Genomic DNA, 27,965 nt, shown 5'->3' on the forward strand with positions numbered 1-27,965 from the left:
TCAGTAATGAAACAATTTATTATATGGGATTCTATGAAGGCATATTTAAGAAGTCAAATAATAAGTTAAACTTAAAGATAAAGAAAACATGAAAGAGGTAGACAAATTGGAAAAGGAAATACTAAATTTTGAAAGGAATCACATATTGAAGAGAACAGAGATTATTGGAATAAAAAATTAAGACAATATGATACAAACATAAAGTAGAAAGAGATATAATGAGAATGCAACAGAAGTATTATTAACTGGGTGAAAGAGGTCATAAAGTATAAGCCTGGGAATTAAAAGTTGAACAAGTATCAAGAACAATAATTGTAACAAAGAAGGAAACTGAACAAATCATCTATAAGATGCAAGAAATAAATGATAATTTTAGGAATTTTTATATAAAAAATAATCAATCAGGCTCTCTGAAGGACAAAAAAAGAAAAATATTTAATAAAAATTAAATTACCTACGTTAAATATGGATAAAACATTAGAATTACCTAATCCATTTTCTGAGATAGAAGTGCATGAGTTTCTGAAGTCATTACAAAACAACAATGCCCTGGTGGAAGATGGTTTTCCCCCAGAGTTTTATAAAGAATTTAAGGAATTATTAACTTGTGTATTAATGAGAATATTAGATCAAATGAGAGTCACATGATTTGCCAAAATCTTTTAAAACAGCATTAATAACAGTAATTCCAAAAAAGGAAAAGATCCTTGACAACTTTCTTCTTATAGATCTATATCATTATTAAATATAGATTATAAAATTGTCTGTAAATTATTAGCTAATAGATTAACTAAATATTTACCAAAATTAATAAATATGGAACACAATTGTTTTATTAAAAGTAGATCTGTAGATAATGTAGTTAAATATAAGAATTTACTAAGTGAAGCACATAAAGAATAGAAACCAGTAGTAGTGGTTGCATTAGATGCAGAAAAAACATTCGATAGGCCAGAATGGGGCTTTTTATTTAAAGTAATATGTACATTTGGAATTCCAAATGTTTTTATAAATTGGATAAGAGCACTATATAATCAACCAAAAGCTAAAGTGGTCACAAATAGGCAAATATCAAATCCTTTTCTATTAGAAAGATCATCAAGACAAGGGTGTCCATTATCACCATTTTTATTTGCTTTAGCTATCGAAACTTTGATGGAAATAATTAAAAGAGACAATGAAATTAAAAGTTTTGGGATAGATAACAAAGAACATAAAATTAGTTTATTCGCGAATGATGTTAGAGTTTATTTAACAAAACCAGAAATATCATTGTGTAATCTAAATGTTAGATTAGCAGAATATGCTTTTGTATCAGGCTATAAAATAAATGTTGATAAGAGTGAAGTGATGCCTATGGTTGCTATGGATTATACACAAAGTAAAAAAAAAAATTTAAGTGGCAAAAAGAAGCATTTAAAATTTGGGAATAAAAATAGATAGGAAATTAAATAATTTATTTAAATTGAATTATTTACCACTATTAAAAAATGAGCATGATTTTTAAAAAATGGAAAGATCTGCCAATAACTTTAATAGGATGGGTAAATTGTATTAAGATTAATATTTTTTCCAAGAGTACAGTATTTATTTCAATCATTACCCATTCCTATACCAGAGAAGTTTTTCCAAGAACTAAATGAAAATATAAGGAAATTTATTTGGTGAGATAAAATACCAAGAGTAACCTTGGAAAACCTGATTTGGAAATTTTAACAAGGAGGAATAAGATTATCAAACTTTAAAAATTATTATGAAGCATCTCAATTAAGATTCTTGTCCTCCTGTTATCAAATTAGTGAAAAAACAACTTGGGTCTAGATTGAAATGAATAAAATAGGAGAAATTAATTCAGATCAATTTTGTATAAATGTAACAATGAGTTATTGAAAAACAAGACAGAAGTACTGATGTTAAAGCATTTACTTAATGTATGGAACAGAATCCATTTGGAAAGAGAAATTAAAAATTATCAAATACATAAGATGACGTTAAAACAAAATCAACTTGTTCCTTTTAATTTGAATAGTCCTTTATTTGATACTTGGTTCAGTGAAGGTTTACAGAAAACAAAAAAAAATGTTTTTAGGTTCCTTCTTTATGACTTGTGAACAAATGAAAGAGAAATATGAAATATCAAATAATACAATTTTTTCATATTATCATCTTAAATCATATTTAAAAAGGAAATTAGATGTGAATCTAAGACTCAGAAAAAAAGTCAATTTGAATATTTAATTACAGATATATTTATTCAGAAAACTATTACTAATATATAGATAAAATTACAAGATACTATGGGAAAAATTAATTATACATATCAAAACAAAGATGGAAAAGATTTAAATATGCAAATTCAAGAAGCACATTGGCCAAGGTTGTGCCAAGAAAGTGTAACAAATACAATTAATGTTAGATATCAAATGGTACAGTATAATTTTTTTATAAATTATACTACACTCCATATAAATTAAATGGACTTAACACAAATTATTCCAATAAATGTTTTAGATGTAACAAAGAAGTAGGGTCTGTGTTAAAGTGGAAAAAATTAGGAAGATTAGAGCATATTATTAGAACAAATTAAATTATGAAGATTAAAATACAAAAAGACCCGAGAATATTTTTACTTGGTAATATATATGAAGCAGATATAAAATTGAAGTTAAATAAATATCAAGTACAACATTTAAGTATATTAATAGTGGTAGCAAAAACATTTATGGTAGAAATATTGAAATAATGATGGACAGATGGAACACTTGTTATAAACCCAGAGGACCCCAAAAACCCAGCAGCAATAGATGTTCATCAAGACAAATGTTACTTAAACAAAAGTTGCTTTTAATTATATTTAAACATGAAAATAGAATCACACTTTAACTTAACTCTATTGACTTACTTCACCCCATTCTAATTCTGAGCACACAAGTATGTAATGTGTGTGTAAGTTCAGAAAAGTTATTTGGTTCACAGTCCAATTTCACTTCTCATTCCTCGAAGTTCACTGGTTGCAGGCAATTCTTATACTGTGCACAGAATTTAACATTTATAAAGTTCACCAGGCTTTGGTGCTTGAAAGGTAAATGGTAAATGCTCAGGAAGGTTCTTTTTGGTTTTGAAAGAGAGATTTGTTATTTCAGGACATTCACAACTGATGTACTTCCATCCGGCACTCCAGTGTCTTGCTGACAAAACCTGCTCCTTCAGGGTTCTCCAGATGATGACCTCTTTCTTTCAGGTCACCAAAGAGTTCCTTTTTGGTTTTTTTATTCCAAGTGAAACATTAGATAGCCATTCCTCTCTTCTTGCATGAACCACAAGGGCTTTCTTACAAATGGGCTTTTCATAATCATGCCAGCCTGTCCTGTTCCAGTCCTAGCTGCTGTCTGCTGGCTGTAACACTGTACAAGTGATCTCTCTCTCTATCTCTGAGAGAAAGCCTGTTTGAATCTCTCTGCGTCAATATGCGGCTCCAACAAGCTCTTCCATTTGTTGCCTTTTATAAACAACAATCCATTAGTGAAGTCTCTTGAGCACTCTTCAAAGTTTTTGCAAAAGTTCTGAGGTCCTGATATGTTTCGCACTGGGCAGAGCTCCAGTGTTTTAAATAAGATCTGTTTTAAAGTGTTTATATGTAACCTACTCTAACAAACCTTTCCCAATTTATCAAAAACATATTTCTGTCACACACTGAAATATAAAGTTGTATACCATTAGAAAAAAATTGCTTATAGTTTAAGAAATCAGATTTGGGAACTTTTATAAGATTTGGGAATCATATATGGAATTTGTTAACAAATGTCCATCCACATCATCCACTCCTCTCAATTAATAATTAGAAGATACAAAATTATGATAGGCAAATATGAATAATGATTAATATATAGTTTAGGGTGTTTTCTTTCTTTTTCTTTCTTGGGGGGGTGGAGAGAATTTTTTTTAAATTGTATCATTTTGTATTGAATAGTATTGTAATGTACTATTTATATATAACTGAATAACTGTGATTGATACAAGTGATAAATATTTTTTTCAAAAAAGGGATGGATGAGAGGTTCTAAAAGGGCTGGTGGGGGGTGGTGGAGCAGCGGACTGGTCAGGGATAGTATAACAGCTGCAGAAAGGGAAAACACTGTGGAGGAAGTGTTTACTGAAAGTCAAATTGGCTTGGGTGAAAGTTAAAAATAGGAATGGAGCAATCACTGTATATCATGGGACATTGAGGAACAGATAAGTAGACAGCTTTTGAAATGGTGCAGAAATAACTGGGTTGATGTTGAGAGACTGCAACTTCCCAAATATTGACCAGCACCTCTTTACTGCAAGAGGGATGAATGGGACTGAATTTGTCAGATGTGTCCAAGAAGGATTCCTGACATGGTATGTGGACCAGTCGACTAGAGGAGAGGCCATACTGGATCTAGTACTAGGTAATGAACCTGGTCAGGTGATGGACCTCTCGGTTGAGGAGCATTTCGGTGACAGTGACCACAATTCCATCAGATTTAGCATAGCTATGGACAAGGATAAAAGCAGACAACATCCTAAAATCTTTCATTTTGGGGAGCAGCTAATTATGATGGATGAGGCAGGAATTAGGAAGAGTAAATTGGGAACTGATGTCCTCGAGAGAAAGCACAGAAGGAATGAGGAGGATTTTTAGGGACTACTTGCATGGGATTCTGGATGAGTTTGTCCCATTGAGACAAGGAAAAGATAGTTGAAAACAGGAACTGTGATTAACAAAACAGGTGAGGCTGTCAGTTAAGAGGAAGAAAGAAGATTTAAGAAGGAAAAACAGGAAGAGTTTATTGGAATTATATGATAATCAGGAAGGAAATTAAGAAAAGACATAGGAAGGAAAAAAGGTATTCAGTATTCACTAGAAAGCCTTGGCAAGTAGGATTAAAGAAAAGGAGAAAGATTACAGAAAACCCCAAAAAACAGAAGGTTGATGAGAGTGAAGGTAGGGCTGCTTAAGGATGAAGGAGGCAACATGTGCCTGGAGGCAGAGGAGGTTGGTGAATGACAAGTGAATGAATACTTTGCTTCAGTTATTCACCAGAGAAAAGTGTGGAAGAACAGAGGGATCTTGGTGTCCAAATCCATAGATCTCTCAATGTTCCTGCACAGATTTATAAGATAGTTAAGAATGCTTGTGGTGTGGTGAGCTTCATTAGTTGGGATGGGGTTCAAGAGTCATGTGGTAATGTGGCAGCTCAGGATTGGAAAACACTGCATGCCTTGTGAGACAAGGTTAGCAAAGTTAAGACTTTTCTCTTTGGAATGAAGAAGGATGAGAGGTTACTTAATAGAGGGCTGAGGGATTATGAGGGACATAGAGAAGGGAGACACCCATCATCATTTTCCCATGGCAGGAGTATCAAGCACTAGAGGACTTCTGTATAAAATGAATGGAGGAAAGTTTAAGGGAAATATCAGGGGTAAGCTTTATACATGAAGAGTAGTGGGGGCCTGGAATAAATTACCAGCAGTGGTGTTAGTGGCTGATCATGGCATTTAAAAGACTCTTGGATGGGCACATGGATGGAAGAAAAATAGGGGGTTATGAGTTAGGGATGGTTTTGTTTTATTAGGGAGTAATCTATGTAGCCCTGTACTGTGCTGCAATGCTCTATGAAACTCTTGCATGTGAACAATTTCTTAGCCAGAGTTGTGAAGGTTGCAAAAATCTGTTTTTGTATCCACAGAAACAGAAAACATTTTCAAGCTTTTTTGAAGATATTGATTAAATATTTGAAAAAGCAGAATAGAGAAAAGATTCAGGAGCAAGACAAGGGAATTGGGATGATGTGCACATTGGCTGTTACAAAGACAATAGGCTTGAGTAACAATGATTTTCCAGCAAACTGTCATATGCTTGTCTGTTTACGAGATACAGTTTGAGTATCCCTTATTTGAAATGCATGGGACCGGAAGTGTTTCAGATTTTGGATTTTTTTGTATTTTGGAAATATGAGTCTAATAGTGTGAGTAATGTTTTGTACTTAACAAAAAAAAACTTGATCCTGCTAACAAAAGAAGATAAATACAGCACCAAATACAGTAGTATAAATCCTGCTGGACAGCAAAAAAATCCAGTGAGTAATGCACGTAGGTCTGCCGGTGACACGATGATTGGTAACAAACTGGTGCCCACATGTGGCATCATGTCGGCACTCAAAAAAGTTTCAGATTTTGAAGAATTTCAGATTTCAGAACTTCGGATAAGGGGTATTCAACCTGTATAAAGTAAATATGTCTTCCATTTTAATTCTTCAATTGCAAGCAAAAGAGTAATGATTAAATATGCTGAAGACAAAGTACCAGAGATTGTCCATGCCTCAGAAGGCAAATCCAATCAGTAATGTGATAAGGGACCTATTCATATGCTGTGAACAGGTTGCCGCATTCTCCAGGACTATTTCATTGACCAAGAGACCCAAAGGCAAGGCGGTGGTTGGGACGATTAGACCTTTGTGTAAAATTCAAGATTCCTTTGTTGTCATGTAATAGCACAGAACATGTAATATTACATGAAATTGCATTCTGCCTGCCATAACGCAGTCAAAGAGTTGTCATTGGTGTCATCTGTCACCCCTTACAAAGAGAGAAAGAAAGGCAAAAGAGAGCTCCCTCAGAGTCAGTGAGTGTCCATGAATTTGCCTCAGTTGTTTGGGAACTGGAATTCGAAGGAGTGTTGGATCAATGAAACAAGACTTAGCCATGTTCCATGGCCATGGAACATGGTGAAGATCTGCAAATTTGGTGTTGGAGGTTTGGGCTTGTGGGCAGGAGCAAGCGGAAGACTAAAAATCCCGGAGGTTCTGTACACTGGAGTTCACTGGAGCCCCATCATCCATGAACTTGGTCTGGTTGGACCCATTTCAATTATAGTGAAGCAGGTCTCATAGATATCGTGAAGTCTAACAAGACTCCTCAAGTACATAAAGACACAGCAACCAGCAAGGATGCCTCCAGGTAAGAATCCTTTACATTTCAAATGCTTTTCTTTCTGTTATTGAACTAAGTCTGAGGAGTAACCTAATCTTAGGCCATTCCCAATTTCAGGCCACATCATCAAAATAAGGTGCAGAGGAAACACATCCAGATAGGCTGAATTTTACCCAGCTAATGTTAAGACTAAGAAGACAGGTTACATGAGAATTCATAGTACCCATCATTTTTTTTAAATAAGTAATTATCAGAATAAGATTTATCTTTGCTGAAGGACTTGTGAACTTAGATCGAGAATATCTTGCCATTCCCACTTATTTATAAAGCATTACAAAGTGGTCTATAAATTCTCTTGGAAAATTTTTGAATGGGTATATTCTTTGAGGTTTAATCATATGAATTCTCATGCACTTGTCCCACCCAAAAACTCTTAATATTGATGGCTTGGCATTCTATTCCAGCCAATTAGAAAGTGAACATACTCAACGCTTCATCGGTCAATTCCCAGCTGCTAAGTAGCCTCAAGATCACAACCAGTCAGAAATTTTTTGAAGAAATTTCTTGATGCCTGCTTGAAGAAATAGTTAATCTCTAATCATTGGGAGACTCAGAGCAAAGCAATGGGGTTGACAACCCCAGGTTAATGCACAAAGATAAACATGAAAACAGTAAAATGTCAACCTGAACTGAATAAAACATTGAATGAAGGGGAACACTGCATGGGAAGATAATAAATTCAAGTCAAATAGGGAAAGGACAAAAAATCTGTAAAGTTTCAATCATATATTTTAGGCTATAGATTAACTATATCATATATCCATATGAGCCATATTTTATGAAGAAGTTCAACATTATTGCGAAGAGATTTGTCACATCTCACTGAGCAGAGTCCTGAGGAGTCCAAAGCAACAGGCAAAGTCAGGGTATCAGTTTAATTGACTTATCTAAAAGACAAGATTCTCAGAAGCATTGGCTTCACAGAGTCCCTTGGGCGGTTAGTGTATGAATCATGAACCTTGATAACTTTCTGATTTGAAAGAATAATTTGGACATATAAAGCAATTCATTACAGTCTTATTTCAGGGATTCAGATCCAATTAAAGTGGCAAAATCACAGAGATATTTAAGCATTCACATGCATCACTGATCTCTGCAAACTGAACACAACTGAGTCACACTATTTGAAATACCAAGAAATATTACAGATCTATTGAGAGATTAAGAACTTGCAGATGTATGAGGCCTTTATCCAGATTAAAATGTTTCAAGGCAGTTAGCAGGAACATTTCCCTTTCTATGTAAGGCCAAACTATTTCAGGAGATATGAGCACAAGTGAAAACACAACTTGATGAGAACATCTGCTGGGAAGAATAAAAAATTGGAAACATTGGGACTGATTCCAATTTCCTATGCTTTCCACTGTAGAAACTCACCAACAATGGCTGGATAAAGCCACTGTAAGTTAAAACACAAAAATGCTTGAGGAACTCAGGAGGTCCCATTGTATCCTTAGAAAGTAAAGATATATAGCCAATATTTTTAGCCTAAGCCCTTCATAAAAGTCTAAGTAAAAAGCAGGGAGGCACAAGAATAAAATGGCAGGGGGAGGAGAAGCACAGGTCAAAAGGGATAAGGCAATTAATTGGTCATCGATGACAGGACAGGAGAGGAAATTTGAGAACTGATTGGGGAGGGGTGTGGCTCTGTAAATGCAGAGCTGGAGGAATGGAGACAGAGGGAAAGGGATAGAAAGAGAAAGAGATAGAGAAAGTGCTAGAAGAAAGACGTAGGGCTAGGGAAAGAGAGAAAGAGAGACGGGGAAGGTGTGAAAAGAAACCGGAGAACTCAACCGGATAATGTGGTTATGAGGGGCTGTTCCCCCAATTTGAGTGCAGCCTCAATCTGGCAGTGCATGAGACCATGGAGAGAGAGAGAGAGAGAGAGAGAGAGAGAGAGAGAGAGAGAGAGAGAGAGAGAGAGAGAGAGAGAGAGAGAGAGAATTGAAATGGGTAACCCTAAAAAATCACTGCTATTGTGGCAGACGGAGTGAAGGTGCCCAGTGAAATGATCTCCCAGTCTGCATTCAGTCTCTCCACTGTAGAGGAGGCCACAACAGGAGCACCAGATGCAGTAGATGACCCCTGCAGATTCACAAGAGAAGTTCCTCTCTGCCTGGAAGGTCTGTTTGATTCCCCCAAATTGAGGTGAGGAAGGAGGCATTGCCACAATTTCAGCATTTGCTACAGCCTTAGGGGTAGGTGCCAAGGGGGTGATTGGTGGGAAGGGAGGAGTGGACGAGGGAGACACAGAGGAAGCAGTCCCTGCAGAAGGCAGAGAGGGGAGGAGAGGAGAAGACACTGCTGGTAGCCGGACCATGAAGTAGATGATGGAAATAGCATAAGATGATATGTTAGATGGAGAGGCTAGTGGGGCAGATAAGGGGGACTCCTCCCCAATGCACATGAGGGAAGAGGGGTCCAGGGAAGACACACAGTTAATAGAGAATAACCAGGTGAGGGGTGAACCAAAAGCAGCAGAGGAGAAGCCACATTTTTTGAAGTAGGAGGACATCTCGGATGATTTCACATGAAAGGCCTCATTTTGGAAGCAGATATGATGGAGAGGGAGAAGTTGCAAGAAAGAAATGGAATCTTTGCAGGGATAGGGATCAAAGAGATGTGGACAAGGTAGCTGTGGTAGTTGGTGTGTTTGTAGAAAATGTCTGTCAAGAGTTTGTCTCCTGAGATGGAGATAGAGAGATTGAGAAAGAGGAGAGTGTTTCTAGAGATGGACTAAGTGCATTTAAGGTCAGGGTGGAAGTTGGCAGCAAAGTAGATAAAGTCAGCGAGTTTATCATTGGTGCATGAGGCATTACCAATATAGTTGCAAATGAAGTGGAGAATGAGTTGAGAAGCTTTTGAGTCATTTTGAACCCCAGTCTATATCAAACTGATGACTGGATTAATCAATCCTAGTTCATGAGGAACAGATGTTGGGTTCAGGATTGGAGCATAGCCTTGAGTGTCAGTATTCATATTCTCTTAATGAAGGCCCCAGGAAGTATGCTCCTTCTCACAATCTCAAAGTTTAATTGGAGCATGACCTTTAAGAGCCTCTTCATTTTTTCCTCCTGTGGGTTAGACTGCAGGAAGAGAGAAACCTGGTACATTATTTGAAACAGGCAACTATTTGGCTGGACAGGGGTGGGGTGGGGGGGGGTGGAGAATGGTAATTATCGGGTTCAACAGAGGACAGGGCCTAGTTGCTCAATTTTGAGCCCCTTGCAATGCTAGAAACAGTCAGTCAGCCTGCTGAAGATTGTGAAACCAATTTTGACTTCTTGCTGCAGTGTGAGGGAGAAGAAAGAATGCCATCAGATTGATTTCTTTTTCTTCTGTTTCATCCTTTAACACTGGGCTGCCAATGGAACTGCCCATGCTCACCCTGTTCCGCAGGAACAGAGCAACGCAATGGTTAATCTGCTGGTCTACAACTCCAAGGGGGTTGGCTGAATGATCCAGAAACATGCGTACAAATCCCACCATTGTAGCCAGGGAATTTAAAATTCAGTTAATTAAGTAAATGTGGAATAATTAAAAAGAACTGCTCTCATTTCTAGGATCATTAAGCGACTGGAGTTGTTAAAAACCATCTGGTTCTTTGAGGGGAAGAAGCTATTGTCCTTGTCTGGTCTGACATGACTATTTGGTTTATTCTTAACTACTCACTGAAATGTCCCAGCAAATAAAGCAGTTGCCAAGACAATGATGGATCCTCCTTTACTGGAGGGAAATTAGGGTGAGCAATAAATGCAGCGATGTCCACATGAATAAATGTACATTAAAAAATCAGCTGCAGAAAGTACAAAGGCTGCTCTGTATTAAATAGTCAGAAATCAGACTTTTGATATTTGTGCTCATCCAGAGAAACAGGAGCCGATAATCTCTGTTTTAAAGGATCATAGTTATTATTTATGTTGCTGATTTGGTTTAAATGAACCTTAAAACCAATCCCAGCCCTCGCAGGACTTAGTTTAGTGGGAATGAAATGCAAAAGGTTGTAGAAATGTGTAATTTTCTTTGTTGAGAGACAACGTTTGTCAGGAAACAGCTGCTTGCTGGCCTGGGTAAATGAAGCTGAGCTTCAGATCAGCCAAGGACAAATGTTTTGGAGGTGGGCTCAAATGGTTGAAAGGTGGCCGATGCTTGTTTGGTACTCCTGTGTTTCAATTCATTTGAGTTGGTGGCTTGACTATAAGCAAACAAGAACACAGTTATTAAAATACCTCAAGATTGGATAGAAAGACATTGTTTATGAATTCATGAATTCTATATCCTAACATAGTTACATCTTTTCTGATAACCTTAACTTTCAGCATTGTTGCCAATCAGTATCATCTTATTGCTGACATTAATGGCAAGTGAAATATACCCATCCATGCTAAAATGTGCATTTTCATTATAAGGCTGCTGTGCCAAATTATACTTGAAATTGACATCATTTTACTCCTGAAATAACCTCAAGCAGTTTGAGATATATTTTCATAAAGTATTGCAGCAAATGAATTCATTACTTAGTTTTGTCGGGTTTGCGTTCCAGAGCAAAAATTAAAATTGGCATTGGGTTTTATAGTTTCTATTCTATTAAACACTGAACTTGGAATCCAATTCATGCAGTGTGGTCCTCTGATAAAAATACAAATGTTCTGATAAATAGAGCACGGCTTCTTCATGATATCACTGTTTGGGGAGTTCTCTTAATTGTGATCTCCCCTTTATCTGCTTTTGAGATTAAAGGGGCAGGGCGGTACGATTGGTGTAGGGGTTAACACAATGCAGTTACAGCACCAGCGATTGGGACCAAGTTTCAAATCCCACATTGTCTGTTTGGAGTTTGTACGTTCTCCCCGTGTCTGTGTGGGTTTTCCCCAGGGGTTCCGATTTCCTCCCACCATTTGAAACATAGCGGGGGCGTAGGTTAATTGGGGGGCATGGGCTCGTGGGCCAAAAGGGACTGTTACTGTGCACTATGTCTAAATTTAACTTTTTTTTAATATAAATAAAGGGATTGGCTGCTTCAGGAGGGATATTTCTCCATTATGTGGAGCAGGATCCCTAAGAAAACCACGTGGATGGATTAAAAGCTTGCTGCATTGTGATTGCATCAGGCCTATAAAAATCAAATGGTCAGTAAACCACATTGGTTCCTGGGCATTTGCCTCTGCAAAAATGTAATGTCAAATAAGTCAACTGTTAGACATCAATAATGCAGATGTAAGAGTGTGAGCATATCTGGAAAGAGTTAAGTGAGATTGAGAGCAAAGCCAATAGCAGGATACTTCGAAGACTTTACATTCCCTTTAGCCAAGCAAGTTATGTTCTGAAGAGGAACAGGGATCGATGTGAAAACCATTTGTGTATAGTGTTGCTACAATATGTTCCATTCAATCATAAACATTCTCATTTCCCCTTAAACTATATAAATTATAAAGGGTTGTTACTTATCGTCCAAATGATGAGGTCATTGAGAGATAGCCCCATTCATCATTATCCCTGTTGAGCTGATCTCCCAGCTCTTGATCCAGCAAAAACTTAATTTTTAAATCTGAGCCTTTTGCCCCTCCCCATCTCAATAACATTCATTTACCATCCTACCCTTTGATACCTCCGAGCTACTCCCAAATATGCCGTCCTGAACATCAATGGTTTTCATTCTACAGGACAGGTCACATTTATGAAAGTGAAATAGGGTTCTGATGACAGTTCATCGACCTGAAACATTTATTTCATTTTCTGACCCTCTGAGTACTTCCAGCAATTTCTCTTTATATTTCAGATTTCACCTATCTTTATTTTTTTTTAATTTCATTGCTTTGCTAATGGTACCCATCGATTCAACTGACTCTCTTGTTTTCCTTCAGATACTTCCAGAATTTTACATATATTTTCCCATGAGCTTTAAATTTAAAGGAAGTGTGGACAACAAGCCCCAGTCAGATTAAAGGTAGCATGGCAATCAAGGACATGGCACTAACCTGTTAATGTGAGCATTGAAACTTGGACTGGAGCAGGCAGGAGTTTGCAGGAATTGGGCCCCAGTTGGTGAACATGGATCAGGGGACCAGAACCCTGGTGAGCAGCAAGGGAATGTGGGAATTGTGATCCAAGCAAGTGGATGGGGACCTTGGCAAATATAATCTGATTCCTCAGATGATCAAAGGTACATTTTATGAAGAATCACTTTAAAAATCTGTGTCTGTCCATTTGCTTTATTCCTTTTATCAGAGGCGCATGGTGAACCAATTGGATTTGCCCAAACCAGAAGGCAGATTATTGGAATCTTACATCTCATCTTCATTATTAACTGTTGCTTGAGTAAATTCATAGGAAAGATTTTGGGGAAATATTGCTACATTTTGATACAATATGTGGATGATTCAACAAGAAAATTAACCATAATTTCATTAGTTTTAAACTAACAATTGACAAAAATTGGATTGATCCTTGTTAAAGTCCAAAATTGGGACAAGTCTAATTTTCATGGCATTAGACAGGAACTTACAGAGGCTGTTTGCAGATAAAGAGACCTCTGGTAACTGGGAGGCTTTTAGCTGTGAAATGAGAGTTTTGGGGCAGCATGTTTCTGTAGGAGTGAAGCCTGGCTGGCTCAGAAAACTTTGGTTATGTAGAGACTTTGAGCTCTAGTCAGAAAAAAGGAGGCATAAAGTCAGCTACAGGCAGTTAGTATCAAGCAATTCCCTGAGGAGTATAAGGGATCAAGGTGTAAGACTTAAGGAGGAAATTGGGAAGGCTAAAAGAGGACATGAGATAGCCCTGGCAGATAGGGTCAAGAAGAGACCTAAAATATACTACAAGTGTATTGAGGTCAAAATAAGTAACGGAGAGAATAGATCTTCTTATATATCAGTTTGGTCATCTCGGTGTGAAGCCACGAGGATGGGCAAGATCTTAAATTGATACTTTTCATCTATATAAACTGTGGAAGCTAGGTTATTCAGGGAAGAGGCCAATGACATCCTGAAACATATCCATATTCTGCAATGAGATGTTCACAGTTTTGAACACCTCAAGGTAGATAAATCTCCAGAGTTTGGCCAAGTGTACTCCAGGATTACATCTGAAGTTAAGGAACAAATTGCAAGGGTCCTGGCAAAGATTTTTGTTTCTTCATTAGCCATGAGTCCCAGAAGATTGGAGAATGGCTCATGTTGTGCTTTATTTAAGAAATACTATAAGGATTGATGTAGGAGAGACAACGTGACTTTGTGCAAGGGAAACTGTGTCTCTTGAATTTGACTGAGTTTTTTGAACAGGTGACCAAGAGCAAGAAGGTAAGAAAGCTGGACATAGACTAATGCAAAGCCTTTGACAAGGTCCAAAATAATAACTTAAACTAAATTATTAGAATATAAGATCCAGGATGATCTAGCCAATTGTCAACAAAATTGGCCTGGAGGTCTGTGTCAGAGAAGAAGGGTTGATTTTCATTTTGGAAGTCTGAGACCAGTGGTGTGCTGCAAGGATCGGTGCTAGGATTGATGCTAGGACCAATGTTGATGATCATATATATTCATGATTATGGTTAGTGTTGTGGTTAGCTCAACATTATTTCAGTACTAGTAATGCAGGTTCGAATCCAGCACAGTCTGTCAGGAGTTTGTACATTCTCCCTGTGACCTCCATCAATTTTCCCTGTGTGTTCCTGATTCTTTTCATCCTTCAAAAGTGCATGAGATAGAGAGGTTAATTGGGTGGCATAAATTTCAATGGCCGGAATCGGCTTCTACCATGTTGTAAATAAATTTAAATTTCACATTTACATAAATCCCTAAAAATGATGACACGGGTAAATTCAGTAATGAATTAGGCATTTGGCATGGTTCTCTTCATCCGCCTTGCCATCAAGTGCAAGAGTTGGAATGCCATCATGAAGCTGTACATTTTATGTTGGACCACACTCGGCATTATTGTGCGCAGTTCTCGTCGTCGCATTGTAGGAAGGATGGGATGAAGTAAGAAAGGGTGCAGAAGAGATTGATATGCAAGCTTCCTTGACTAGAGCGATTAGGTTTTAAGGATGGTTGGGTCGTTTGGACTCTGCCTTGCAGCAACGGCAGCTGAGGGGTGACTTCATGGAGATTTATAAAATCATGCTCGGCATAGACTGGGTTGGTAGTTGCAATATTTTTTCCAGAATAGGAAAGTCTGGAACTTGATCATATGGGTTGAATGTGAGAGGGGAAAGATTGCCTGTTTTTAATTTTCAATTTAATCGAGAGATACAATCCGGTAAAAGGCCCTTCCAGCCCACACCTCCCAAATAGACCAATTAACAAACCAACTCTGTTTATCTTTTGAACCTGGGAGGAAACTGGGACACCCAGTGAAACACACACAGACATGGAAAGAATATACAAACTCCTTACAAACAGCACCAGGTTCATAGCCACGTCACTGGCACAATAATATAGTGCTGTACCAGTTGAAGGGGAATCTGAGGGGAAGGTTTATTCACACAGAGCATAGTTGCCAAAGTCAGTGGTAAAGGTGGGAACAGTTGCAGCATTTAAAAATCATTTGAACAAGTGCATGGACAAGAAAGGTTCAGGGAGATATGGGCCAAATGTAAGCAAATGGGATGAGCTTAAATATGCATCTTCATAGGATGGACAAGTTGGGCCAAAGGCCCTGTTTCTGTGCTATCAAGTTCAATGTGTCAAAAATACTTCAATCTGAAAATTATGTGCTTGGCCTTAGAGGGTCAGCACTGATCTTGCAGATATTACTGTCAGAATGTACAAGAATTATATCACTAATTGTTGAAAATTTGCACTCAGGATAGCTTATGAAGGATCATAAGCCAAAATATTATGCTGCCTGACCTGCTGTGTTTATTTTTCTATTTAGAAAATATATAACTTTTTCATTATAGCCAATTTTAACATTGAACTTAAAGGACAAAAAACTTTTCACCAATTCCTTAACTTTATTAATTTCTTCCTACAGATCTGGGAGTTTGAGGTTCAAAGATGATCTCACAACCAATTCATTTTTTCCTTTATTTACTGACCATTTGTACTGAATTATCCAAGGACACTTCAACGGAGCATTATTAGAGACATTTTATCAGAAGAATGAGAACTTGTTCAAAGGTGTAGAGTTTGAGGGGCATCTTAAAGGATGAAGGAGGAGGTTTAAAGAAAGGTTGGAGATTTGGCCATTGTTTAGTGATGAAGCAACTAAAGTCAGAAGTCATTATCGGAGAAATGGAAAGGTTCCTTAGCATTTATGGGCTGGAGGTTACAGTGATCGGAGATGTAGGGGGAGCATGGGTGAAGCTTTAGAGTGATTCAGAAACATCAAGGTGCTGGTGAATTGGAAGACAATGTAGGGCAATGAGTGCTAGTGTAATGGGTAAAAGGACATTGGCCAGCTTCAAAGTTAAACAAAGGGAAGCAGACAACAGAGGTCCTACTCAGTGAGAGGACAGGGGAAGGAGAACCATGAAATGAATCCTGATAAAGCCTTGACCCAGGTGGTGAAGGCTGAGGAAGGACAAATTACCCTTCTCACAATCAGAAAATGGTCCATTTTTGAGCTTGGAAAGTGTATTCCTGCTGTAAGTGGGAATAAGATTGGAGCTCTTTCATAATTGTGAATTGACACATATTTGGAACAGTTTAAAATGTAAATAAATTCTTATTGTCTGAGGAATAGAATCGGTAAATGTCTGGAGATGGTGATATATTTAAAATGTTCTTATTTGCAGAGGATCACAAAGGGTAATAATGCTTGAGTTCTTTGTTGAGATTCTCAATTTTTATTCATTGTGAAGTTGAATACATGATAGACACCTCTAACTTGTCATTCAGCACATTGTTAATAAATGCTGAAGAGTTTAAATAGAGATCTTTATTATGTTGTCAGCATATTCACAATGCAATTATAAATCTGGGAAAATATGCAAAATATTTATGGCTGAATTTGCTTTTACCAACTAATTATCCACAAATGATGAACTCCTGAAAAATAAATTGTATTAAAGTACAGAACAAAAGGCATGTGAATGGAGTTTGCATCTTTAACAAAGACATGAGTTCAAAGCAGTCTCTTGCCTTTGTGGTCAAACACAGCAAGATCATCATTATTTTCTAAGCACTGTGACCAAAGATTGTTAGTTTATGTAACACTGGAACTGGATTCAACAATAATAACCCCAGAGCTTGGCTCCAAGCTCAGTACAATCATGTCAGATTTGTGCCCTTATTCATGATGACAAATTTGGTTCCACACCCATACTTCATCTCACATCCTTGTAGAAGGGAAGCTGTCAGATTTCTACAATCATTCTAATGGAGAAATAGTTCTATCTGAGCTCTGAATACATTTACCTCTAATTTGAAATTATGTCTCTTTGACCTGGCTGCTGTGCACAAGGAGGAGCCAGATCTCTCTTGCTACCATATCAAATCCTTTAATCACTACAGTTGACCACAAGCCTGCTCATTGCACCCAAACCTCTTCATTTGCCCATGTCAAGTCTCATATTATTTTGATAAATATGCTTTCACCCTTTCTGATCCACTATGTTCTTCCTAAATTGGTCAAAGAGTTGAACCCAATTTTCCTGATGAGTTTAATCACCATGGAATAACTTCCCATTGTGTGTATTCCAACTTTGTTGAAATGCAGTCTATCTTTACATTCACCTTCTGTTATCTGGTTTGTTGTCCTAAGTATCAAATATTTTGATTGCTTTACTCTGAGGCAACATTAAATTTCTCTTCATGTGAGTAATTGCAACTGTTCAGTGATGACATGGTCTTCACATTTTTGCTGTCCTTTAGTCAGAGGAAAACAATACTTCAGAATAAATATTTTGGGAGCGAATTGCACATCTTCACAAGGAGGTTTGCGTGTGCGACTCTGAGGGTGGCAGAGAGATAGCAACCAGGACAATGGATTAGCAAGTGGAGGTGTTGATGGGAAGGTAGGCTAAGTAACTCTGATTGAAGACATGCGGGGACAAGTTAATGAGTATGGTGGGACTGATGAGTTGAAATGCACTGAGTGTTATAAGTAGGACAGATAAACTTAGGACCTGCATTAATACGTGAAACTATGAAAGTTGTAATCATTATGGAAACCTGGTTAAGAAAAGGGCAGAACTGGCAGATCATCATTCCATGATTCATCAGTTTTGAAGTAATAGAGAGGGATTAGACAGGAACTGGGGGGTGAGTAGATTGGAAACAGCGGTTACTAGGTAAGTCTACATCTGATATGCAGGAGCTATTTAAAGGCCTGCTGATTAGAACTCAGGAGTAACATATTCCCGTGAGGAATACAGACAAGAATAGCAAGGTTCTGGAAGCCTGGATGACAAGACATGTTGTAAATTGAATCAAAATGAGAAAGGAAGCTGAAATAATAAAGTTGAGTCAGAGGAGATGGGCAAGGTATGAAAGGAGAAGGAAGTGGATGGTGGTGAATTCAGGAAGGGGTAGCTAAAATTCAAGCACAAGAAGAAGGATGTCCATTGGCCTGATGGGATCTACCTTAGGTTATTAAAGGGAAGGAGTTTGTTTGGACCTTGACAGAGATTGTTGTATCCTCTTTAGCCACATCTCCCAGAAGACTAAAGACTAGATAGTGTTGTGCCTCTACTCAAGAAGAAGCAAAAGTACAAACCAGGAAATTACAGGCCATTGATCCAGATCCAAGGGAAATTATTCTGAGGAATAGGAATCACCCTCACCTGGAAAAGCAGAGATCTCCTTCAATGTCCTCTCTAAAGACAACCATGATATCTTCTTTGACTACTATTGTAAGCCCCCACCTCTCTTCCCACTGTTATCACAGTATCACAGTACCCTGGAAAAATGAGCTGCCAGTCCAGGTCCTCTTTCAATCATGTCTTCATTATAGCTACAATATCCAATTGTTCTGTACCAATCCACACCCTAAACTAATCAGGCTCCATTCGTTAAAATAACACAACAAAGCTTACCTATCTTACATCAATGCTTGTCTTCCACCATCCTGAAGTACTTCAATACCCATCCTTTGCCTTCCACGCTATCTTTAAACTCCTGCCAGATTAGTTTAAAAGCCTCTTGGGTGAATTTAGCAAATCTCCCCACCAGAATATTAGTTCCCCTCCCCTCCAGCTGAGGTGTAACCTGTCTCTCTTGTACAGGTCACCTCTGCTTCAAAAGAGATTCCAATTGTTCATAAATCTAACACTCTCTCTCCTACACAAACTACTCTATCCTCCTTTTCCAACTCTCACTGATATGTGGAACTAGCAGAGATTAACACCTTGGAAGTCTTGCTTTTTAACTTTCATCCTAACTTTATATTCACTTTGCAGGACCTCATCCCATTCCCGACCTAATTCAATGGTTTCACCGTGTAGCATGACTTCTCCCCTTTAAGAATACTGTGGACTCCATCTGATATGCCACTGACTTGGATATTCAGGGGGCACATTTAATCTGGGGCTCTCATTCTTGGTCACAGAATCTCCTTGTCTTCCAAGTTACTAGTGGTCTCCTTTATTCCACATTCCATTCTTGGCCTCATCTTAACTCTGAAAACACAGATGCTGAAGGAACTCAGCCAGTCTTGCAGTGTCCATAAGAGGTAAAGGCATATTACCATTGTTTTTGGCTTGATCCTTAATTCTACCCCCTCTAATCGACAGTGGAAATACCTTTTCCCTGTTTGGTCAGTTAAGGTCTTTCTAATTTTGAAACCCTTCATTAAATCTCTGAACCACATAAATATTTTGCAATGCAAATTAAAACCAACAGTAAATAATTCCATAAGCGTTTAACAGTTGTAAGTGATATGAAATGATGAAGACATTAAGTTCAGCTTTGGGAATTTATTCAAAAAGATGCATGCATTGATTTTTGCATGTAAAGTCAATACTCAATGTCTTTCAATATTGTATAGATTGAACATTAAGTTGTTCATAATGTGAAATGCCAGGCCCATATTAATTGCAACAATGAATACAGAATAAAAGCATGCCCCACCTGGAGTTTAGCTCTGGCAATAGAATCATCTGTTGATTATGAATCATTTATACAGCCCAATGATGTAGAGAAATGCAGATCGTATCTCAGATATCCAGAGAACCTCACGGACGATGGCACACACTTCATGAGCACAGAGTCATGAGACTATAAGTCATCGGAGCAGAAATGAGCTATTCAACCCATTGAGTCTACCCTGCCATTAAATCATGAGCTGATTCATTTTCCCTCTCCATCCCACTGCCTGGCCTTTTCCTCGTACCCCTTGATGGCCTGGCTAATCAAGAACTGATCAATCTTTGCCTTAGATACACACAATGACCTGGCCTCAATAACCTCCTGTGGCAAGAAATTTCACAGATTTACCACTCTGTGGCCAAACAAATTCCTCTACATCTCTATTCTAAGCGGGCACCCTTCAATCCTGAAGTTCTGCTCTCTTGTCCAAGACTCTCCCATCATGACAAACAACCTTTCCTTATCTATCCTCTCCATGCCTTTCAACATTCAAAATCTTTCAAATTCTCTTAAATTCCAACGAGTTCAGGCCAAGAGCTGTCAAATGCTCCTCATATGATAACTCTTTCATTTGTGGAATGATCCTTGTGAACCTCTTCTGAACCCTCTCCAATGATAACACATCCTTCCTTATTGAGGAGACCAAAAAATGCTCACTAAACCAAGTGAGTACCCAATAAAGCCTCAACATCATATCCCTGTTCTCATATTCTATTCCCTTGAAATGAATGCCAGTATTAAATTTGCCTTCTTCATCACCAAATCAACATGCAAGTTTACCTTTAGGCTAACCCAAACGAGGACTCCCACGTTCCTTTGCATCAGAGTCTTTCATTTTTCCCCCATTTAGAAAATAGTTTGCCCATTTAATTTTTCTACCGAAGAGGATGACTGTACACTTTCCTACGTTGCATTTTATTTGTCACTTCCATGCCAATTTTCCTAATCTAGCTCCTCCTTCAGCCTCCCTGCTTCTTCAACACCACCTGTTCCTTTACCTACTTTCATATCATCTGCAAACTTGGTCATAAAGCCATTCATTACATAATCTAAATCATTAATTTACAACATAAAAAAAAAACAGCCCTGACACTGACCCTGTGGAACACTTCTAGCAACTGGCAGCCAACCAAAATATGATCAGAATCAGAATCAGAATTTATTGTCATGAACAAGTCATGAAATTTGGTGTTTTGCGGCAGCATTATACTGCAGACATTCATATTATAACCATCTATAAATGAAAAAAAAATTAAAATAATAATACACAAAAAATAAGGGAGTGTCCTTGCTTCATTGATTATTCAGGAATCTGATGACAGAAGGGAAGGAGCTGTCCCTGTCCCATTGAGTGGTCGTATTTGGTCTCCTGTACCTTTTTCCCTGTATTCCGACACTCTGCATCTTGCCAATCATTCATTGCTCTATCCACACTGGTATGTTTCCTGTTTACCATGAGCTCTTACCTTTTTAAGTCGCCTCATGGGCAGCACCTTGACAAATGCTTTCTGAAAATAAATACACAACATACATAACCATAGAACAATTACAGCATAGAAACAGGCCCACTTGGCCTTTCTAGTCCATGCCAAACACTTTCTCCAACCTAACCCCACTTACCTTCACTCAACCCCTAACCATCCATTCCTTTCCCGTCCATATACATCTCCAACTTCTTCTTAAATGCTAATATCAAGCCTGCCTTCATCACATTGTCGGGAAGCTTATTCTACACACCCACCACTCTCTGAGTAAAGAAGTCCCCCCCTCATGTTTCCTCTAACCGTTTGCCCCCTAACACTCCGCTCATGTCCTTTTGCTTGTATCTCCCTCTTTCTTAAAGGAAAAAGCCTCTCCACATCAACTCTATCTATACCCCTAATAATTTTAAATACCTCAATCAAATCTCCAAAGAATAAAGACCTAACTTATTTAACCTTTCCCTATAACTTAGACCCTGCAACCCCAGCAACATTCTAGTAAATCTTCTCTGCATTTTCTCCAATTTGTTGATATCTTTCCTGTACTTTGGTGACCAAATTTGGCCTAATCAATGCCTTGTACAATTTTAACACAACATCCCAGCTCCTATACTCAATACTTTGATTTATAAAGGCCAAAATACCATAAGCTTTCTTTACCACCTGTGACTTTACTTTCAAGGAACTATGTACTCTTATTCCTAGATCTCTGTTCTACTGCACTTTTCAATGCCCTACCATTCACCATATATGTCTTATTTTGATTAGCCCTACCAAAATGTAACACCTGACACTTAACTGCATTAAACTCCATCTACCATCTTTCAGCCCACTCTTCAAATTGCCTAATTCCCTTCAGTCCATCTACTATTCACTTCATGTGCACCATAGCCTTCCACACCCTCCCATCCAAGTACATATCCAATCATCTCTTGAATGCCAAGAAACTTTGTTGATATAATCAAGAAGAAGACCTGCCAGCAGCTATACTTTGTGAGGTGCTTGAGGAGAATCAGTATATCATCAAAACCTTCTACAGGTGTAGCGTGGAGAGCATTCTGGGTGATTGCATCACTGCCTGGTATGGAGGTGCCAACTCTCAGGACAAACTCAGAATAAACTCCAGAGGATTGTCAACTCGGCCTACAACATCAAAGGCACCAAACTTCATTCCATCAAGGACATTGACATGAGGCAGTATCTTAAAAAAAGCAACCTCTATCCTCAAAGACCCCCACCATCCAGGCCATGCCCTCTTTACTTTGCTACTATTGGGAAGGAGGTACAGGAGCCTAAAGACAAGCACTCAATGGCACAAGGATCAGATTCTTCTCCGCTGCCATTGGGCATTCAGCTCCCAATGACATATGGTATGACTCTGAGATGGCCACAACCCTCTGATTAGATTCCTGAACAATCAATGAACTAAGGGCACTGTCTTACTTTTCGTGCAGTACTATTTTTTTTGTATACTATCGTTGTCAGATGTCAACACTTTAATGCTGCTGCAAAACATCATATTTAGTAACTTGCTCATGACAATAAATTCTGATTCTGAACCACAGCATCTCCTTTATCTAGCCTGCTTGTCACTTGTTCAATCACTTCAATAGGTTTGTCAAGCAAGATTTTGTCTTAAGGAAACCAATCTTGTCATGTGCCTCCAAGTACTCTCTAACAATCGACTCCAACACCATCTTCCTAACCACTGATGTCAGGCTAACCAGTCTATAATTTCTTTTCTGCCACCTCCCTCTCTTCTTGAATAGTGGGTGACATTTGTGATTTTCCAGACCACTGGAACCATATCAGAAACTAATGATTTCCAAAAGATCTTTACCAATGCTTCCACGATCTCTACCGCTACTTTCAGAACTAGAGGGTGCAATCCATTTGGTCTGGGAGATATCTATCCTTAAACCATTCAGCTTTCTGAGCACCTTTTCCCGTAACTGCACTCTTTTCCATTCCATGATACCCTTTGAAATCTGGCCCACTGCTGATGTCTTCCATAGAAGCAAAATACGCATTTTAGTTCCTCTGCCATCCTTTTGTCTCCCATTATCATTTCTAGTGGTCCTGTATCTATTCTTACCTCTCTTTTACTCTTTTTATACTTGAAGAAGCTTTTTGTATCCTCTGATAATATTTACCAGCATATTTCATACTTCTTATTTCCCCTTCTTATGTTTTTCAGTTACTTTGTGCAATTTTTGAAACCTTCCCAATCCGCAATATTCTCACAATTATTTGCTTCTTGCATGCCTTTTCTTTTGCTTTTATGTTGCCTTTTATTTCCCTTGACAGCCATAGTTGTGACATTTTTCCACAAATATTTCCTCTATTTTGGTATTTATTTTTCCCCACACCTTCCTTATTTCCTGCAGAAACTCCATTCATTGCTACTTTACCATCTTCTTCTCTTGTGCCCCCTCCCAATCTACTTTAGCCAGTTCCTCTCTAATGCTACTGTAATTCCCTTTATTCCAACACATTTCAGTTTCTTCTTGTTAAATCCCAAATCACTGCCCACTAATGGTTCCTTTACTCTAAACTCTCTAATCACCTCTGATGAATTACCCAATCCAGTACAACTTATCCCCTAGTGGGCTAATCAACAAGCTGCTTTGAAAAGCCATCTTATAGGCATTATACAAATTCCATCTCTTGAAATTGTCCTAACTTGGTTTTCCCAATCTACTTGTGTGTTAAATCCCCCATGACTACCAAAACTTTGCCCTTCTGACACACCTTTTCTTTGTGCCATTTTTATCCTTGCCATTCTAACTGAACTCAATTATTCTATATCTTTTGATCCTCTGTCCCCTCTTTCTAAAATCTAAATATTTAACATTATTATTTATCATCAGAGCCATGCCACCCCCTCTACTTGCCAGCCTATCCTTTCAATACACTGTATATCCTTGGGCATTCAGCTCCCAATGACATATGGTATGACTCTGAGATGGCCACAACCCTCTGATGGCCACAACATCATACCTGTCAATCTGTAGCTGGACAACAATGCCCTTCACTTTATTTCTTATGCTGCGTGGATTTATATACAAAACCTTTAGCCCTGTATTTGTTACTATTTTTGGCTCTGTCCCTTGTTGCATTGCAACTCATGCCAATAGCTGCAATTTTGCCCTAACTTCCTCTCCTTCCACACAAACTCCCTCCCAACTACCTCTTCTTGTGTGCCAACCATCTCTTCCTCTGCCTCTTCACTTTGGCAAATTAATTTAACCCCTCCTCAACAGGATAAACAAATCTCCCTCCCAGGATATTGGTTTCCTTTGAGTTCAGGTGCAACCTGTCCCACTTGTATAGATCATCCCTTCCACAGAAAACATTCCAATGATCCAAGAATTTGAAACCCTTCTCCTTGCACTATATCTTCAGCCACTCATTTGTCTGCACCATCTTCCTTACTGACCTTCCCTAGCTCATGGCAGTGGGAGAAATATGGACATGACCACTTTGGAGGTCCTCTTTCCTAATTCTCTATCTTACTCTGCAGGACCTTTTTCCCACTCCCGCCTATGGTACTGGTACCATAAGTACCAGGACCTCTGGCTGCAAACGCTCCCCTTTAAGAATATTCTGCACCCACTCAGAGACATCCTGGAATTGAGCACCCGGGAGACAATACATTATCCTGGAGTCTCTTTTGCAGCCTCAGAATTTCCTCTATGTTCCCATGATAATGAGACCCCTTTGACTATCTCTTTAACTGATTTCACTTCTTAGGTTCAGAACTGACCATGGTGCTATTGATCTGTCTATTGCCTTGCCCATATAGGTTATCCCACTCAGCAGTATCCAAAGGGGTAAACTAGTTGCTGAAGAGATTGGCCATGGGGGTACCCTACACTCCTGCCTGTTCCCTTTCCATCTCCTGACTGTCACCCAACTACCTTCTTCCTTCATCCTTGGTGTAATTGCATCCCTTAACTTCTGTCAATCATCCCCTCAGCCTCCTGAATGACCTGGAGTTCATATAACTCCAGGACAAATTCCCTAACACGGCCTGTATGGATGTACAGTTGGATGCACTTCTCGCAGATGAAGTTGTCGGGAATCCCTATCCATCCACATTCTGCAAGAAGATCATATCCCTGCTTTGGCTGGCAAGGCCACTGTCTATTAAAGAGAAAAGAATGAGGAAAATCTGTCCTTAACTTACCCCAAATCCTGCACTTCCACCTCAGCTCACTGAAGCCTCTTTTGCCAAAGCTTCAAAGTCCCACTCCTGTACTTGGCCACTGACACACTGGCCACTCCACAATGGCTGCTCCACTTGAGCTTCCCTTCCTTTTATTTGCCTTTAGTTAATTAGCCAATGGAGAGATTTGAACAAGCCTCTACCTCTCCCAATTCTTTTTAAATGCCTCTCCTCTAGTTCATAGTCCACGAAGAAGCTTTGAGAGAATTGGAAGGAGCCAGGATGCAGGCACGAGCAATATTTCATCCTGACTTTAGAGTTCTTCTGACACAATAGTTATATGAGCATTGTCATGGCAACGCTTATGACAGAGACAAATGGAACTCTCTTCTTGTTTTATGATGACATCCAGCACATTAGTTAACCAGCAAATATTGGAGGAGTTGCCATAAAGTCATCAACTGAAAGTTCTGGCTTTCCCTACATACTTCAACAGGTGAAGATACAAGGAAAATTACCATGACCATACAACATTGATCAGACCAGGCTCTGAACTTTTAAATGTTCCTTTCAACATATGTATTTCATCTTCATGTGAGCTATCCAATGTAAACTTGGGCCAAGAATTAATGACATGTCCACTTTGATTCAGTTCCACCCTATGATTCATAACTTCTTTTCAAACACTGCAACCAACACAACAAAGTTTACAGAGCTTCCAACATGAGAAGATAAATATATGGGCTCATGTTCCCACTAGTGAACATGAACTGAATGGTATTCCCTGCAAAACCATTAATTTAGATTGCTTCAAGCACCATAAATGAAGATATATGGATCCTGAGACATAAACCAGATAGCTAAACAACAGTTTTTGGGTATAATCTGGTCATCTGTGTTGAAACATATTTTTCAAGGTGCAGGCAGATATTTTTAATTGAGAAATCACAACTTGACAAAACTGTTTACTGGTTAATGAGATGCAATTTTAAAAATGGACCTTGCCTTGTCATTCAGAACTATATCTAGGATGCAGAACCAATGTCCTGTCTATCATCAATAGGAGATAAACAATATCATTGGGACCACCTTCTTCCTGGAGTAAGACTTCCACTGCAGCAACAAGCCTTTCACTTGGCCATTTTCTGCCATCGCCATGAAGATAACCTGGTTTCCACACCAAGCTAAAGGCACAACACATTTAACTATCATAAGAAATTAGCTGCCTATAGTTGCACTGTTCACTCTTTATGACTGAACTCTTTGATGTGGGTGATATCGTTCATATTGTGGTTGGCACCATACTATAACAGCACCAGTGACCCAGGTTCAAATGCAATGCTGTCTGGAAGGAGTTTGTATGTTCTTCCTGTATCAATGTGAGTTTCCTCCGGGGGCTCCAATTTCCTCCCATAATCAAAAAATGTATGGGATGAGTAAGTTAATTGGGTACATGGGTATATTTGGGTGGTGGGCCTTGTGGGCCAGAAGGGCCTGTCACTGTGCTGTATCTCTAAATTAAAAGAATTGACTTAAGGCAGAAACTATAACCAATCTGACAACAAGTATTTCAATGTAATGTCACTGTGTTTAATGTACAAAGTATAGATTCACCAAAATTCTTAACTTGCTGCAGTTAAATAGGTGCACAACTTACAGCAATGCAAGAGTAAAAATCAAATTATGTTATGACCGAAAAAGAGATACTAAATATTCACCAAGTGGAAAAAAAGGATTTAACCTGCTTTGAACTTCTCGTTTCCCCTGCCATATTTCAGTAGAAAGAGCCGAATCAGTGAGCTGGAAGGGGATTTGGGAATAAAAATCAGTAACACTTAAAAAAGATACAAAAATGTAGGTAAAATATTCATTTAAATCAAATTAATACTTCCCATCATTGTAATTGATAAGGGTGGGCAACCCGATAATGATATTTTAATCTTATCAAGTAATACCCCAGTAATTCTCTTTCAATAAGTCATTATAACTTTTCAAAATTGCAATTCCTAAATATTGGAAATGTTCTTTCACTATTTTAAACAGAAAATTAGAATAACCTGGAAAAACACCTTTTTAGAGTAGAAGTTCACTCTTATGTAAATGTAATTTATAACCTGAGAACTGACTGAATCCATCAAACAACATTCATATGTTTGGTATAAAAGTTTTGGTATTTTAAATAAAAAAGCAGTAAATCTTCCACTTAAAGTGATACTTTCTGTTCAATTCCTCTTCTAATTATACCATTAAATTATTTACACTGTTAAGAGAGCA

General features: G+C 38.3%; 1 long non-coding RNA gene across 3 annotated transcripts in view; it reads right to left on the reverse strand.

The window, feature by feature from the left end:
- The window catches only part of LOC138737600 (uncharacterized), a 288,792-nt gene that overhangs the window by 210,754 nt on the left and 50,073 nt on the right, over window positions 1-27,965 (reverse strand). Inside the window, exon 1 of one of the 3 annotated variants that reach the window (XR_011341052.1) lies at window positions 21,509-21,552. The exons of the other annotated variants lie outside the window; for them this stretch is intronic. This is a non-coding gene — a long non-coding RNA (uncharacterized lncRNA). Of the gene's footprint in view, window positions 1-21,508; window positions 21,553-27,965 lie in introns of those variants that run through there. 3 annotated transcript variants of the gene reach the window in all.

The sequence above is a fragment of the Narcine bancroftii genome, chromosome 6, assembly GCF_036971445.1.
Source record: "Narcine bancroftii isolate sNarBan1 chromosome 6, sNarBan1.hap1, whole genome shotgun sequence".
NCBI classification, from domain to species: Eukaryota; Metazoa; Chordata; class Chondrichthyes; order Torpediniformes; family Narcinidae; genus Narcine; species Narcine bancroftii.